The 18062-nt window shown below is 39.6% G+C and overlaps 1 non-coding gene across 1 annotated transcript; it reads right to left on the bottom strand.

The window, feature by feature from the left end:
• Nucleotides 1-16921: 16921 nt before the first annotated feature.
• Nucleotides 16922-17023, bottom strand: LOC123600185. The gene has a single exon (XR_006713558.1). It is a non-coding gene; the product is annotated as a U6 spliceosomal RNA (small nuclear RNA).
• Nucleotides 17024-18062: the final 1039 nt, after the last annotated feature.

Genomic DNA, 18062 nt, shown 5'->3' with positions numbered 1-18062 from the left:
TAGGTTGAACTTTGCATTAGGGTACGAGTAACTAACCATCATGGAAACCAAACGACCAGTTAAGACTGACAAACGATTTGAGTTTGGGACTAGAGACGACAAGTGAATAGCCTTATAACAGGATCCTAAAGCAGCACTAGTGCTGATAAAGTAACAAATGCCTTGTTTGAAATGAAAGATTGGCAAAGGTGCAAAGAAACCCACATTCACACTCTGCTGGCAGAGCGCAGTGCTGCCTTACTCAAGCGCATTTTGGCAACGTGGATTAAGAGTTTGTCCTTTGACTAATCCCACTTGGAGAAAATTTATCGGAAATATTCAGAAATTCCGGTTAAAAAAATGTGATAGCAAACAGCTTGAGTTTTTTTGTTGTTGTTGTTACCAAAAACACTCAACATAAATGAAGTGGTCAAATACATGAAAAGTGTACCCAATAATGGAGTACTACTATGTAGTCATCAAAAACTATTTTTGAAGATGTTTTTATGTGTTCTTTGAAACTTTTTTCAGATTTTTAACTACTAAATTCTCACAAAATAGTAAAAAAGAAACATCATATATTAACTTGCAAAAAATAGATGCATAGATATGAATACAAAACTAGATGAAGTTAACCCAATTTATAGCTAGTTATATCTGAGTGCTGAAATAATCAGCAATTTATTTCTTTGCTATTATTCAAGTTCACTGCAGTGAACATCTACACTAAAAAAGTTCGGGTTTGGTTTTGCTTTGTCTTGTTTTTTAGAGAATAACGTTCTCAAGCTTGCTTCTTGCTGCCTGTTTAAAGCTGTTTAGCTGAACAAAGATGAGTAGAAAAAACTACACAAAAGCTAGCATTCTTTCAACTCTTAACACCCACACTCTACTACTAATTGTTTATGCAAAATGTAATCTGGTTTATTTCAGTTGTCAGAGAAAAAGATTCAGGATGTAGAAGTTAGAACAAGACGCTGCTGGAAAATGTTAACCCGAGGGGTAATAGCCGGTAATAGAACATGGAATTACTAAGGAGGGTAGGAGCTGCTTTTGTCAAAATGGGTGAAGAGCACAGTCCCACAACTGCGGGAAAATGGAGAGCAAAACCAGTCCTCTGCACTTTTAGCCCATATTCTAGCAGCAGAGTTTTGCCAGTGGAAATAACTGAAATCACACAAGGTCACAAAGTGTGGTTGTGTAGCTCGTGTCCTGAATGGAAGGACCCCGCTACGGGGGTGGTGGGTGGAGGCTGAAATCCAGCATCCAGGTCTTAGGTCCTGCAACTGCCCCCCACTTGGAGGAAGAGGATCCCCTCTTCTAATTTGAACAAAAGGTCCTGGTGGGTTAGTGACAGCCCTGTGAATGGAAGGTAAGGAAATACAGTGCAAGAGAATGTTCAGATACAGGACTGAAGGTAAGGGTGACAGAGTGCTGGCTGCAGAGGGATATGACAAGTGTCTTGCTTTTTTTTTTTTTTTTTCCCCCAAGGGAGGAGTTGCTTGAACATCTTGGAATATTTAAAGCCAATAGATATTGAAGGTAGAAGAGAAGAGGGAAAAACGAGTAGGAAAAGGGTAGGTTTCTAGGGGTGTTTAGAAAAGTTAAGAGTTTGGAGGCATGCACGATTTTTATAAGAGTAAAGGAACAAAATAACTGTAGAAAGAGGTGTAACATATAAGGTGGCCTCAGGAGCCCTTACACTAATTTGCTCCAATAGTTTTGTAATCAAGAAAATGGACTTTGACCTAAATGCAGTACCTCTCCTTCATATGCATGGAATTTGGGGGCCTCTGTTTTCCTTGGGTTCTAAAATATTTTGCACTTACTTCCAGGTTCCTGGTTGTGGTTGCTGGAAGTCTGCCTGCCAGATTAGAGGGGGGTTACCGTAACATAATAAATCATAGTTATGAGCAAAAAAAAAAAGTGCTACACACCTTTTAATACTCTTCTTAAGAGCCAGATGTTTTCTAGAAAAATGCTTCACTCTACAATCTGCCTTACCGTGCACATAAATGAATCTGGCACAATGCCCGTAAAAGCAATTTGATCCCATAAATGAGGAAAGCTGAGTAATGAGCAGGTTCTAAATGTCTTCCTTCCGAGCGGTATAACCTTAGAATCTATGGCAATCTTTAAACCAAGCTGTTTTCAAATAGTGTGCATGTTATTTTTATCTTTCTTCAAACAAATTGTTTTGGCAATGTGAAAGAAACTCTGTTTTTAAAAAAAACAAGGGTATTTTAAGAAGGTAATTACTATTTCAGTTTCTGCCAAAGGCAGGCTACTTTTATTTTTAATGGGTAAATGATGTAAGAAGCTTAAAAAAAAAAAGTTTTTTGAATCACAAACAGCTGTGAAGTAGTCAGTAGTATCCTCACTTGTAATGGGTCAGGGTAACAGGTCCTGCCCCACAGTTATAGATTAAACTTTCTTTGAAAAACACACTACGTTTAAAAACTTGGAAGGGAAAAAATAAACTTTTTTGCTAAAATGCTAAACAGTCATATAAATGCTCTTTTCAAACAGTTTACGTGAAATGCTTGAAATTACTCTAGTTGATGAATAAAAACTTCTTGACATATAATTTCTTGAAAGCTGGTCAATTTTTCACATTGACCTAAGTCACAAATTGCAGAGAACAGTTTGAGGGGAATTTAGGAGTCGGGCAAGTCCAGGATTCTGAGAACACCCAAGAGCAAAGTTAAAGTGATTAAACATATGCCACACAAAGAGGCAAGAGAAAGAAATGGTACAACCAGGGTGTGTCTGTATCCCGCTATCACTTCTCTGTGCTAAACACACAACCCTGGGTTACAGTGTAACATTTTTTTGTATGTGTTGTTGTTTTCACAAATTAAGTATCAAAGAGTCCTTATTTTAGTTCCAGTACAAATTGTTTTTGTTTTCACAAAAAGAGAAAAAAAAATTTTTTTTGGTTGACTTTATTTGTAAATCATTTTAAACTTACAGAAGTTTCATGAATAAGAAAAGTACAGAGAGCGCCCACATGCCACTTACTCAGATACATATTAAAATATTGCCATTATTTTACCTCATTTGCGCTGTCATTTGTGCCTTCTCTGTGTGTTTACGTATGTTTATACATTTATATACACTACATATATACTCCTATCTATACATGAAATTTTTTTTTTTTACATTTATTTATTTTTGAGAGACAGAGTGAGACAAAGTGAGAGCGGGGGAGGGGCAGAAAGAGAGGGAGACACAGGATCGTAAGCAGGCTCCAGGCTCTGAGCTGTCCTCATAGAGCCCAACACGGGGCTCGAACCCACAGACCGTGAGATCATGACCTGAGCCAAAGTCGGACGCTCAACTGACTGAGCCACCCAGGCACCCCATGAAATGTTTTTTTCTAAGCATTTTTGAGAATAAGTTGCATACATGCCTCTGTCCTCCTACGTACTTTCTTGTGTATCTCCCAAGAATAGGGATATTCTCTAATATAATCACAGTACAGCTGTGAACTTCAGTAAATTGAACATAGACACGGTACTTTTCATCTTCCACTCTCTGTCTGTTGATCCCATAGTGTCCTTTATAGCATCCTTTTCCTCCAGACCCATTCCACTGTGGGATCAGATACAACTGTGTTGCTGATCATGTCTCTTTAGTCTTGTTTAACCTGGAGCAATTCCACAGCCTTTCTCTGTCCTTTATAACACAGCCATGTTTGAAGAATCCATCCACTCAGCCCCTCCTTTTCTTGAGTAGAGTTGTTCCTTGTTTGGGGATTGTCTGATATTTCTTAATGATTAGATCCACACTGAGTATACCTGGCCATACCAGATAATGCTGTGTCCTCCCGGTGTCCTCTGGAAGCACACAATGTCCATCTGTCCTCACTGGTGACACTAATTTTGATTGCCCAATCAAATTTTTCCACTATGTAGTTGTTATTGTTTTCCCTTGTAACGAGCAACCAATCTGTGAGGAGACACTTCTAGATCATACACATAGTCTACTCTTCTTCAAAAATACCCCCTAGATTAGCATGATTCTTGCCTGATCGCTTCTTTACCACGATGGTCATAAAAGATGACGGTCTAGGGGCACCTCGATGGCCCAGTTGGTTGAGTGTCTGACTTTGGCTCAGGTCATGAGCTCACATTCATGGGTTCAGCCCCATATAGGGCTTTGTGCTGACAGTGCAGAGCCTACTTAGGATTCTCTGTCTCCCTCTCCCTCCCTGCCCCTCCCCTGCACAATCTCTCACATGCAGGCGCTCTTGCTCTCAAAAATCAGCATTAAAAAAATTTTTTTTTTAAATTGTTTTTTTTTTTTTTCTCAACGTTTTTTTTTATTTATTTTTGGGACAGAGAGAGACAGAGCATGAACGGGGGAGGGGCAGAGAGAGAGGGAGACACAGAATCGGAAACAGGCTCCAGGCTCTGAGCCATCAGCCCAGAGCCCGATGTGGGGCTCGAACCCAGGGACCGCGAGATCGTGACCTGGCTGAAGTCGGACGCTTAACCGACTGCGCCACCCAGGCGCCCCTAAAAAAATTTTTAAACACAATCTATCATCAGCACTTTCTCCACATGTACCAACCAGTCAGTACTCAGCATTTTACTGTAAGCAAGACCCCTTCCTCTATTTTTTTACTTTTTATGTATTAATCTATAATTTAATATCATATGGGTTCATGAATTCCCTTCCCCCTCCCCCCACCAATGATTCATAAGTCATTAATGTTCTTTTTTTGGTGCTCAAATTGTTTCAGTTTTGGCCAGCAGAAACTGCTTTAAGCTGGCCCCTGTGGGCTTGTGACATCCCCCCATCACTTTTTTTTTTTTTTTTTTGAGCACTTCCCTGCTTTTCAGCATAACAATGTGTTAGGTTGAACTTCTAATTACCCTGCCTCAGCCCTGCAAGCTGCAGTTTCTACTAGCAGCCCAGGTTTTCTTTAGTGGGGGAATGGTATCAGAGATCAAGATCTTACTGCTAAGTGCTTATTGCTACCAGGGTGAGTTGCTTCTAAACACATTGAGCAAATAAAAAACATTTGCATGTATATATATGTGTACATACACATGTATACACATGCATACACACATATAAATACACATACTCATATACTGACACATATTTTAGGAATCACAAAATTACATCCATTTCTCAAATTCCAGTTTATCATCTTAAAGTTCATTCTTGCTTTTGCCCAGTCTTCATTTGTACATCCCTTCTTCCACAGGGAGACCCTGAGTCCCAAAAACCTCAACATATTTGTTCATTTCTTCAATCCTGTAATCCATCTAAAATAGCTTCAGAATTGCTTCACTTAACACTCATGATAAAAAAACAAATCTACTAAAAGACCTCAAGGTGTGTTTACTGTCCCCCACCTTCCACAGCACCACCAATTTTGATTGATTTTAATGTTGATAAATTTAACAGCCTATCTTAAAATGTTACCATAACCATTTTGCAGTGGTATGAAGTATTTTAAAAATCAAACTAAATAATTTATTGCTGACAAGAGTGTATGCTTTGCTCCACAAACCAGCTTTGCAATTTCCTTCCAAATATTCATCTACTTGCAAAATAAATGCCATCCCTTCCCACACCAACTAGTGTCATATTAATGATGTAGTGGCAGGAAGGAGAATAGGAGACTCTGGAGCTTAAGCAAAACATCACGTGCTGAGGATTGAGAGTTGAGCTTTTCATCAAAAATATGTAGTAGATCTTATTATCATAAACTGATTTATTTTTTGTTTGCCCTTTAAGTGTTTTCAGACTCTTTGCTATGATAGTTTACATGGCAGTTATAAACATCTCTAAAAACATAGCAAGGAAAATTTGCTTCCTGGATTATTCAAAATATAAGTTTCTAGTTTTATAGCGACTAATACCATTTTCCCCTCAACCTGCTTTTTTCATACTGTTGCCTTTTTTCACTGAGAGAATCCTGATCTTTGCTTGAAAAGGTTAGATGTGTTTCACCCTTTCTTTATTTTTGTATTTACGTTTTGTATCTATTTTCTTGAGTCCTAGGACCTCACCAAATGGTTTTGAATAGCAGAGCTGCAGAGATGACGGGGAGGTCAACTATGTTAATTTCAAAGCGCCCCAGTCTTCGGTGTGAGGTTGCCTAGCAACCCATCTCTCAGGCCTCCTTTGTGGATGTGAGAAGAGGAAGCAATTCTATACACTCTCAAACCGAGATGGTTTTATAAAGTGAAAAACCTTTCGCAAAGGGTCCAACACAACCCGTCTCTCCTTTTCTGCCCACTTTGTACACTTCACACATGATGAGAGAAATATTCCATCCTTTGATGCCTTAGATCTGACACAGATATAAAACAGAGCTGCACACGCTATGGTCAAACAGTGGAAGTGACCTGTATCCCTATGTTAAATTGAGACACATTAATTAAACCACTTGCCTTTCCCTTTCTCTTACATGAAAGCATGCTTCCCCTCAAGTTCTAAAAGCCAGTTATGTTAAATGAAACTGCAACTGCCTGCTGAGCATCAGTTACCATAGCGACGCAGGCAGGAGTGGTGGTTTTCTCCTGAGGCACAGGATGGCTGAAACGTGCTCAACCAGGGATTCATGCCGCATGCTGACTAGAAATCAGACATCTGGGAAGAACCTGTTCTATTCCCTTTTCTCCACACTAACTTGAAAAAAATAACTAACCCCTCTGCTATTTTGCCAAAGCTATTAGCTTTTTAGCACTGAACTTCAGTGGGTGGCAGAATTGCCCTACCTTAAGGCATATAGGAGAAGGAGAGAACAATAATGCATGCCAGTAAAAGCCACATGGACGGCTGAGACATGTAGAGAAGAGTATTATACAGGGTACGCTGCCCTTTCAGACATTCTGAAAACACAAAGCAAAAGTAACAGCTAGAAATGCGTATACACAATGTTTTGAACAAAATACTTATACACAACGTTTTGAACCATTTACAACCCCTAACTTTATTTTCTAGGCAGACAATGCTATTCAGGAGAACATTCTGGTTCTGATCTATATTACGTAATGGACAGTCTTTGTGCCTGTGCCATTCTCACTTGCCTCCAATTATGGCCGAGAGGAGGGAGGTAGGAGAGCACAGTGGGCCTGGGGTCAGACAACCTGGCTTCACCGCATTCGTGCTGCCACTTGTTAGCAGTGGAATTTGGGACGCGTTTCTTAAATTCTTGAAGTCTCTCTTTCCTAACATTTGAAATGCGACTAAGAAGAAGATGGTTGACAGTGTGAAATGAGAAAATACATGAAGGCGCACTTGGGTGCCTTAGTTAAATGTCCGACTCTTGATCTCAGCTCAGGTCCCAGTCTCAGGGTTGTGAGTTCAAGCCCTGAGTTGAGCACCACACTGGACGTGGAGCCTACTTAAAAAAAAAGAAGAAGAAGAAGAAGAAGAAGAAGAAGAAGAAGAAGAAGAAGAAAAGAAAATATATGCATATGTAAAGCACCTGGCACTAGTAAAAGTTCAACAACGATAGCTGTCATTATGAATTTGGCTTAGTCAATCACCCAGTGCTTATTGAATACCTGGTATAGCCCCAGCCTTATGCTTGATGTGAGAGGGATACTGAAGAACTATCCATCCAAAAAGAGGGCAACCAAGTGTGGGTGACTCCTACAAGTTATCTCCCATCCAGACATTTCAATTTGGTGTGTCTTTTTCACCAAACGTGGTGTATCAATATCCCATCCTTAGGGCCATGGCACTCCCTGGAGTCTGCCTCCGGGGCCAGTTCATGGGAAAATTGTCACTGCTATTTTACAGCCAAAATTTGCCTTCTGCCCAAACTGGTGTTACCAGCACTCTCAGTCACCATTTTATCAGACTGGAGATCTGCCTCCACGGAGGGAGTTAAAATAATGTGTGACCACCTCTGAATGCACTTCCAAAAGAGCTTCCCAATTGTTTTCAGCAATGACACAACATGGAAAGTATAAGAATTTCCAGAGGGCCTATCTTGGGCACTTGGGCAACATTATACCTTGTATACAAATCATTGACACAATTCCTGGAAAGCATAACCTCTTAAAAATTCAGATCATTTAGTTTAATCCTTTCATTTTATTTTATTTTTTTTTAATTTTTTTTAACGTTTATTTATTTTTGAGACAGAGAGAGACAGAGCATGAACGGGGGAGGGGCAAAGAGAGAGGGAGACACACAATTGGAAGCAGGCTCCAGGCTCTGAGCCATCAGCCCAGAGCCCGACGCGGGGCTCGAACTCACGGACCGCGAGATCGTGACCTGAGTTGAAGTCGGACGCCCAACCGACTGAGCCACCCAGGCGCCCCTAATCCTTTCATTTTAGATATAAGGAAGAGAGCTCAGGGACACTGATTGATTTGGAGTATATATATGTGCATGATACTATATATACATACACATGCACACACATACACTCATATAAATATACATATATACAAAGAGGATAAGTCCTATGTTTTTTTTTTTTTTCACATAAGTCTCAAAGTAGACTCCAAACTCCCCTTATTAGTGATTACAATCTCCAGTAACAGAAACCAACATAGAATGGCTTGTGCTACTAAAGTCAGCACTGGAGCTAAGAGGCAGGAAGGAACTAGAACCAGGGACTGGAATGTGGGCAGGACTCTACCCTTTTCCTCTGTTGTTTTCTGCATGGCTGTATTCATTCTTCCATCCATCCATTCACTAATTCAAGTCATTCAACAAATGCTCACTGAAGACAACTTCCAAGCAAGAGGAGAATCCTCAAACAGGGCAGAAACACTCTTCACTTCTCATGGACATTTCACTGCTCCCATGTCACAGTTTTAACCACAGGCAAAGACTGATGTGCAGCCCTTGGTCCCACTTCTCTCCCACTCTGGCCACAAGGGAGGCCACCCAGTGAAGCAGACTACCCAAGTCTCCTCTAGGGTTCAGAAAGTTCTAAGCAGACAGCCCAAAGGCTCCACTACAAGCATGTCCTCTGATCTTTTTGCACATCTCCCTCCAAAGTATTTAATGCAATATACTTTTTTTAAAGGCACTGAGGCACAAGCATAGCTGACCAACTACATAAAAAAAGCACAAACTTCAGTTAAATAATGGGAAAAATTACTCAACTTCATTGATGAAGTAATTTTTAACACAGTAAATTGTTCCAAATCATAATTCCTCCATTTGTTTTCTTTCCACCAGATGTCCAAAAAGCCCCACCTAGGATGTACCGAGGTCTACACCGCTTCAGTGTTAACTAGGAGTTCAGAGGGGCCTGTACTTCTGAGAGTCTCAGTGACTTCATAACTGCCCAGGCCTATGCTTTTCCAAATCAGCCGAAATGACCAGTGCCCCTCCATATTGGTTACTAAGCTATTTTAAAGAATATGTTGATCTGTAGTAAGACCTTTGACCTGGATATTCCTTCTGCGCAGGATGGCCTGCGTATTTACAGGGAATTTTATTATCATGTAAAAAGAAGCCATTAAACATTATCCCAGCTCATGCGAAAGACAGGTACCGGTAGGGGAGAAATTAAACTGGTTCTATTTAGCTTAGTTTTTGTTTGTTTGTTTGTTTGTTTATGCCATTCCATTAAGTTTCCAGGACTCCACCCCACTTTTCTTGGGCTCATATTATGCTTGAGACAGTGTGGGGTAAGAGTAAGTCAGGCAGAAACCAAGAAAAATTTAAGGAAATGGATAAGCATCATTTCTTCAGAGAGGCCTCAAACAAGATGCTAGCTGATGAAGGGACATCTTCAGGAGAAGCAGAAGGCAAGTACAGATAACTGAGCCTGCAGAGGTAGGAGATGCTTGTTTGGATAAAAGCTACCACTTCCCAAGCTTAAACTCTAAATTCTTCAAGTGCAGCAAGGAAAGAGAAGAAAAACAGAGTAGTTTGTCCCATTATAAAATATTAGTAATACAATGTTTACAATTTAAAGAGAATTAATGAAGAATCTGGAAAGTAAAAAACATGCTTTAAAGAGTTCTTGGATCTTGCTGGCCTTCTTAATCATTTCTCCCCTCCTTCCACGTAGATGAGCCTGCCTGTTCTGGACTTCCATCTGTCATTAGGAGAACATGACCATCTGGAGCCAGAACAAGATCATCAATCCTTCCACATATCCAAGTTATTTAAAAGAGATTTTTTTTTTAATATAACACAACTGAGAAGTCATCGTTAAATTCCTCTGCTGATTCTGTCTGATTTTTGTTAGGGATTCATTCTAATTCTGAATGATGTGAATGGTGCCATGATATCAGGGCAAAGATGCTACCTTTGGATTCTGTATTGCTTTCCTGTTGCTGCTGTAACAAATTACCACAAACTGAGTGGCTTCAAATAACACAAACTTATTTTCTTATACTTCTGGAGGTCCGAAGTTCAAATGGAGCTTACGGAGCTAAAATCAAGGTGGCAGTAGGACTGTTTCTTTTGGAGGCTCTCGGGGAGAATCTATTCCTTGACTTTTCCAGATTCTAGAGGATGCTTGCATTCTTTGGCTCATGGTGACACCCCTCTGACCTCTGCTTCCATCATCACATCTCCCTCTTTCCCTAAAAAGGACCCTTGTGATTATATTGTGCCCACCTGGAAAAGCAGTGTATATAATTTTCCCATCTCAAGGTCCTTAACTTAATCACATCTGAAAAATCCATTTTTTAATGTCAGTTAACATATTCATAGGTCCTGGGGATTAGGATGTAGATATCTTTGTTGGGGAGGCGGGGTGGACATTATTCTGTCTGCTGTAGGGTCTAACATAATCAGAGGCTTACCTCCTGGAAACCAGAGAACCTGATTTCCAGTCTACTATTAGGTACATGCATGGGGATTATTGATATCTGGGTTTAACCTTTGGATTATTTGACTATCAACCCAAATTCCGGTGTTACAAAGAAGAACACTGGCTTCAAGTTAGACCTACCTGGGTTCTCATCTCTACCACTTAGGAATGCTGAGAACCTGGGCAAGTCCCACAGCTTCTCTGAGTTTCATTTTTCACCTCTTCTATGGGGATGTCTTAGGGGAAACACACAGAGACAGAGACTTGCCTGCTGGTGTTCTTGGGAGTAAAACTAAAAGGGAGTGTAGGAAGCAGGACTGGGATGTGATGAAGTCACAAGAAAGGAAGTCACAACCAATCCTGCAGGTACTTTGTTGTTGGGATGGCCTTTCAACATTGTCCCTCTGGAGGGCAAATGAGCCAAGCAATAGTACCACCTTCCAGAGTTGGGACTTGGGTGAGGTAAGGGAGGCACTCCACTCAAGGACAAAATTTAGGGATGCCAAAACCCTCAGTTACCATGATAAATATTTTGATGCACTATTTTAATAAAATCTAAATTAATACAACATCCACAATGAACAAAATATTGAACATAATAAATTAAGATAGGATCAGTAAGAGTGCTGTGTGGAGCCATATTGAAGCCTCAGGCAAAAAAGAAAAATTGGTTATTATTGATGCTGTCTTTATTTATAATTGTGATATTTGATCATCATGGATTCTTTACATTTTTTATTTTATTTTTTTTACATTTATTTATTTTTGAGAGGGAGACAGAGACAGAGCACAAGCGGGGGAGGGGCGGAGGGAGAGGGGGACACAGAATCCAAAGCAGGCTCCAGGCTCTGAGCTGTCAGCACAGAGCCCGACGCGAGGCTCAAACTCACAAACCGTGAGCCTGAGCCAAAGTCAGACACCCAACCGACTGAGCCACCCAGGCGTCCCTACATTTTTTATTTTAAAAAAACTAGTGCATTGAAATATTTATCTTGGTTCCTGGCTTTTGGCCCCCCTTAAAATTGAGCACCAAGGCCAGTTCCTCACTTCCTCCACCCACCTCTTGGCCCTGCATTGTGTGCAGGCTGTCCTTCCCCCACTCCAGTAGGGGATATAATCTTGGGCCAAGGATAATTCCTAAAAAAAGGGGCTTAGCTGTAAACCATCTGCAGTCACAACCTGGCAGCTGGGGGAAGGAATGCTTTGATCTTGAAGAGGGAGATGGTTCCACTGGCGATGCAATGCCCATCTATAAGGAGATCACTTTTTTATACAGTTGTTTTCAATCATTGGGATAGAAAAATAGTTACAAAGCACTTAAAGACGTATGTGGCTACGAAAGCTAATTGTTTCAGGTGCTAGTGAATGTTGTCACAGCCAAGACTTGCCTGACCTCTTCCTTCATCTTCCTAAGATCCAAACATCTGAGTGAAAGGACCAGATAATTTACTTAGACGTGAGGTTGCCATTAATATTACTGTAAACATGTGACTTTGATCTATGGTTTCTTAGTGTTGGTTTGAATGGCTGAGCAGATAAGCCAAAGTGAAACTTCATCTATCCCATGGCCTGTCTATACCCTTAACCCCAGACAACTTTCTTCTGGTGGCGATCACAACAAAGTGACGGATAGGCATAAATCTTTCATTGCTACAAGAAAAAATAAAAGTTCAAGCCCTACCAAATGTGGGTTAGTGAATGCCCTTGCTGAATCCAACATATACAGACCATGTTCTAGAAGCTTGTTAACCTGGCATGGAGAAAATATATAAATTCCTTATCTTCATTCCAAAGATCAGTTATTCTCAAAGGGGGAAGAGGTTTATATCCTTTGAGAAGATTAGTGATTCTCAAAAAGGGAAGCACTTTACAACCCGTGGGTATCCTATAAGAATCTCCTGAGCAAGGTGTTTAAAGCTGGAGTCCCTTCTCATCTCCCCACTGGAGAAAAATTCTACTACTTAGCATCATCTCCTACGAAAGCATTCATGATTAGTCGAGTGATCCCTATTACTGATAGGAGACTAATATTTACATCAGGTGCATTGGGACATAAAAGGACAAGAACTGCCGTCACACACCGTTGACAAAAGTATACATGAAACAAAACAGTGGCAAAATATTGCATAAGTAGTTGATGTGCCTAGTGTCATTTGCCTGATGAAAGATGTAACTGCAGCTTTTTGGTTTTGTTTTTACCTGAAAAATAGTTGGCCATGTTACATTAGCTTCAGGTGTGCAACATAGTGATTGGACAAGTCTACACTATGCTCACCACAAGTGTAGCTGCCATCTGTCACCCTACAACACTGTTACAATGTCATTGACTGTATTCCCTACGCTGTAACTTTTATCACCATGAGTTCTTCATTCCATAATTGGAAGCCTGCCCCTCCTGCTCCCCTTCGCCCACTTTGCCCATCCCCCGCCCCCCATGTCCATCCCCTCTGGCAACCTTTTCATGAGCCAAATTTCAACAACAGCTGTTGAATGGTATTTAAAGGGTGCATTATTTATAGAAATCTCTTTTCAGGAGTACTGGAAATTTTTAACTTTTATACATTAGCTGAAAGAAAAAGAAGGCACTTTATTATATTCCAATAAGCCCTCTCCACCCCTTTTGTTTCTTGACTTGATACTGGTTCTCTAGCTTTCCTCCCCTCCTTCCCTTCCTCCTCCTCTTCCTCCCCTTCCTCCTCCTCCTCCTCTTATAAAATAACTTCACCGTCTTTACTAGTGCAAGCCTCACATTGATTCTGATGAAAGAAGCAATAGAATTTCTGGACACTGTGTACTTTTAGATAATGCACCTCTACAATGAATCAGTTTCTTTTTCTAATTTTGCAGATCATTTAGCAAAGTGTACATCCTACAATGGATTGTGTAAGTGCTTTTTCACGTGTGAGCTTATTATAATTCCTTTGGAAAATTTTTCTTTGTGATTTTAACATCCTCTGGGGTAGGGTGCTAATGTTCTGTATTTGCTTTTGTTTTTATTTTGCTCTGGTTGCCTTTTAAATCCAACAGTCACTTCTCTTTCCTCGTGATAATCACTTCTGTTATGATCTGAGAGCATTTTGTTTTTCTTCACTGTAATCCTAGCTGATTGTACAATATCTTCATTGTTGCTCAGTAAGTCTGGAGGTTTCAGCTGCGGTGTTCAAACATGATGAGCTTCAGTCATGGCTACTGACGGGGTCTCAGGCTTTCAGCTGGTCTTTGGAACAACCTTATGTACTGCCTTTAATATCATGTCATTGGACATTTGTTCTTCTAGATGATCTGATGGAGATTACACTTCAGAATCACTTCCTTGGAATGCCAAAGATGCATTTTCCTCTCATTCATTAAGGAGGAAAAAAGAAAGAAAATATAAAATGAATGAATTGAAGAGTCTGCTTGACAGGTATCTTTTCGTGAGTATTTTCCACTGCCATCCCCTCCCATTTTAAACTAAAATAGTGTGTAACTGAATGCCCATTCACATTCACCTGTATTTTTTTAAAGCAACTCCTCCACACCAAAAAATAATAGTAGCTCCACTTACACAGAGGAAAAAATACTAATACTTTCAGAAACCTAGAAAGAATTTTGAATCCCAGAATTTTAAAGACAAGTTGCAGATAATTTAATCTTGTAAGTATTAAATTGAGGAAAATTACAAAATAAATTATAATAACATGGGTTAATTGTTGACCTTTAAGGTGGAAAGTAAAAGAATATTCTTAAATTTAGTGAACTGTAAATGTTTTAATTATTGTCATATTATTTTAAAAGGGGCTTTCCATTAGACATTCTTAAATCAGACTTAAAAATTGCATAAAACTTTTTTATTTTTTTTAACATTTTTATTCATTTTTTGAGAGACAGAGAGAAACAGAGTATGAGGGAGGGAGGGACAGAGAGAGAGGGAGACACAGAATCTGAAGCAGGCTCTGAGCTGTCAGCACAGAGCTCCATGCGGGGCTGGAACCCACCAACTGCAAGATCATAACCTGAGCTGAAGTCGGCCACTTAACTGACTGAGCCACCCAGGGGCCCCAAAAATTACACAAAATTTTTGATTGCTGTGATAGTTCTTATAATTTATATGTATACGTATATGAGAAGAAAAAAATAGATACATACACATTTATTTTTTTCATTTGTCAGTATTGAGAAGTTTTTAAAGTATCACAGAATACATCTAATATGGATTATCTTTTCTGCTACAAATAGTAAACTGATTCAATTATCTTCTACAGCTTTCTTCATTGAAAATTGTCACCTATCACTTGTTGGTAATCTTGATTTGAATGTTACTGCTCAGAAATATGCCTAAATGCTTTGTCACTTTTTAAGGAATGGAGTTCTTTCTTTGGGGACAATGCATTACTTGTAAATTTGTGATGTATCATATCTGTGACTTGAGGATGTACTGAAAATGTTATATTTACACAGAAGTATTGTCTCAGTAGGGCATTAGAGTTGACTGTATGTGATTATTTAATAGTATTACAGAAACAAAGATGGGAATTAGAAGATGATCTTCTAGCACGTTTCATTCCCTTCAGGAAAATAACCTGTAAACCCCTGAAAAAGCACCTTTCGTTAATACTGATTGAAGACATTACTGAATTGGAGTGTGACTGTGGCAGTCTAGCATATTGCAGTTTATGCTTTTAGACCTTTTAAGTGTTGCTGTCCTGTGTGCACTCTGACTGTGCTTGCACACTGAGAATTATTCACGTGGGCATTCAGTTGTCCTCATGCTGTTCTGATGGCCATTGCATGACATGATGCACAGCCCAGATCACCCAACCCTTCTTCAACTCTAGCCATGATAGTCCTGCAGGGAGGAGTGGTGGCTCATGGTTAAGGAAGCCTCTAGTTTGGAAGAATGTAGACCAACTCGGAAATTGTTTTACTGCTGAGCTTCTGTAACCAGTCGGGGTGGTCAAGACCCAGTAGGGCCAAGTGGTTATTGTTATTTTTTGTTTGCATTCTGAGAAATGAGATTGAAGTGTTTCCTAGTTAAGGTTACTTTAAGGAGTAAACAAAGAGAAATGGCGCTCTACTATTTTTAAAGTACCTACTATGAACAGGGCATGGTATTAGTGTCTGAAAGGCTTACGTTTGTAGGTCGTAGTTTATGTACTGTCCGCCAGTGTTAAAAGCTCAGCCTCAAAGGACCTCCAGTGAAAAATTGCTAACTGAAATTTTGTTACAGTTCTACTACTAAGTATATAGATGTAGTTTCATTCATGAGTTTTACTCTATGTGTCTGAAGAGTAGCATTTTAATGAGAAAAAAGCCTGGGAAATTGTATTCATATCTCTTCAGCTATGCTAAATTTTGCTGTTACTGTAGCTAAGACCTTATTAAGATTCAGATTTTATTAGCCTCTGGAAATTTTTGGAGTAAGCAGAAGAGAGCAAAGAAAAAAAACTTACTTTGAACTTCACTAGTAAAATGCAGGAGCAGCACAATAAAATAGGTACTGATAAAATTTTATCTGGTGTCTTGGTTGATCGCCTTGTGGAAAAAAAATGAACTATAAACTCCAAATGGGACACATTTATCTATTAGTAAACAGGAAAATCCTAATAAAAATCATGACTGTTTCATTTAAAATAATTTCAATCAGAAAAGATTTTCTAATCTAGATCCACTACACGTTTAGAATGTCTCTTAGGTGTTTGAGTTGGATATACACACCAGGCAATAAGGAGAAAACAACTACTCCCCATGGTTGTCACAAAGTCCAGGGATCCTTTTCCAGTGGGAGAGGATGTGAATGTGGTAGGCATGGGGATAGCCAACAAAGGGTGGAACAGCTGAAACAATCATGGCGGAAAGAAATGACAGGAAATTGAGAAGGAAGACACTAATAAAAGGCAGACTGGATTTGTAAACACGTGGAAGTTCAGGGCTAGTTGTATAATGCTAAGCCATTACACCCCAACGGCCTCTGTACACATTACTGCGTTTTGTCATAATAAAATAGTTGATCTAGTGATCCTATGCTTAAAGGTATATCGATTTCTATTCACTGTACAAACTAGAAAATTCTACAGAAAGTGTTTAGATTTAAGAAAAAGAGGTGGGTGAACTAAAAAGAAGTAGTCATAGGGTTAAGTGATGGATCACTTACATAAAACACAATTCCCCAAAGGTATAGATAAATGGAGTAAATCCCCCCCTTTTTTTAGTATGGAACATGTCACGAATTTGCATGTCATCCTTGCACAAGGGCCATGATAATCTTCTCTGTATCATTAAATGGAATAATTTCTTACTCACCTTAGTTTTTTCTTTTTCCTCCATCTATCTGCTACCTTTCAAAATAGGCAAAAATTGGGGCGCCTGGGTGGCGCAGTCGGTTAAGCGTCCGACTTCAGCCAGGTCATGATCTCGCGGTCCGTGAGTTCGAGCCCCGCGTCGGGCTCTGGGCTGATGGCTCAGAGCCTGGAGCCTGTTTCCGATTCTGTGTCTCCCTCTCTCTCTGCCCCTCCCCCGTTCATGCTCTGTCTCTCTCTGTCTCAAAAATAAATAAACGTTGAAAAAAAAATTAAAAAAAAAACAACAAAATAGGCAAAAATCATTTTCAACCAAGTGATAACATTTACTGTAGGACATACTCCCTCAAATTTGTAGCCAAGTGATAATTGTATTTACAGCAGAGGTATGTGCCTTGTATTTTCTGTTTTGTTCGCCTTGCTTCCATTTGTTTATTTCTTGCTTCGTTCATTTATAATTTCTAACTTCCTGTGTGAGTTCTAAAACACTAGATGGTAAATGTATTCTTTCTTTTTAATATATGAAATTTATTGTCAAATTGGTTTCCATACAACACCCAGTGCTCATCCCAAAAGGTGCCCTCCTCAATACCCATCACCCACCCTCCCCTCCCTCCCACCCCCCATCAACCCTCAGTTTGTTCTCAGTTTTTAACAGTCTCTTATGTTTTGGCTCTCTCCCACTCTAACCTCTCTTTTTTTTTTTTTTTTTTTTGTAAATGTATTCTTAACCACATGTCTAAACAATGTCAAATATGTGTAATGGTTTGGAAAAGGCATACATCAAAAAAAAAAAAAAAGAAACAAAAACTAAAACAAAAAAACAACAACAACAACAAAAAGAAAAGGCACACAGCAGCTATTCCTTGTAATTTCTTCCTTGTGAAATCAGATTGACTGGAATAATATGTGTATGCACCCCCCCCCACACACACACACACATATATACACACACACCATTGGTATGCCCTGCCTTGTTGAGCTGGGTGTTAACAAGGACCTGAGGATGGAGATCCCACAGTCCTTGACTAGAGAGTATATAAGTGGAA

This window comes from Leopardus geoffroyi, chromosome C1 (assembly GCF_018350155.1).
Source record: "Leopardus geoffroyi isolate Oge1 chromosome C1, O.geoffroyi_Oge1_pat1.0, whole genome shotgun sequence".
In the NCBI taxonomy this organism is placed as follows: domain Eukaryota; kingdom Metazoa; phylum Chordata; class Mammalia; order Carnivora; family Felidae; genus Leopardus; species Leopardus geoffroyi.
This window is presented reverse-complemented; position numbering and strand designations above follow the sequence as displayed.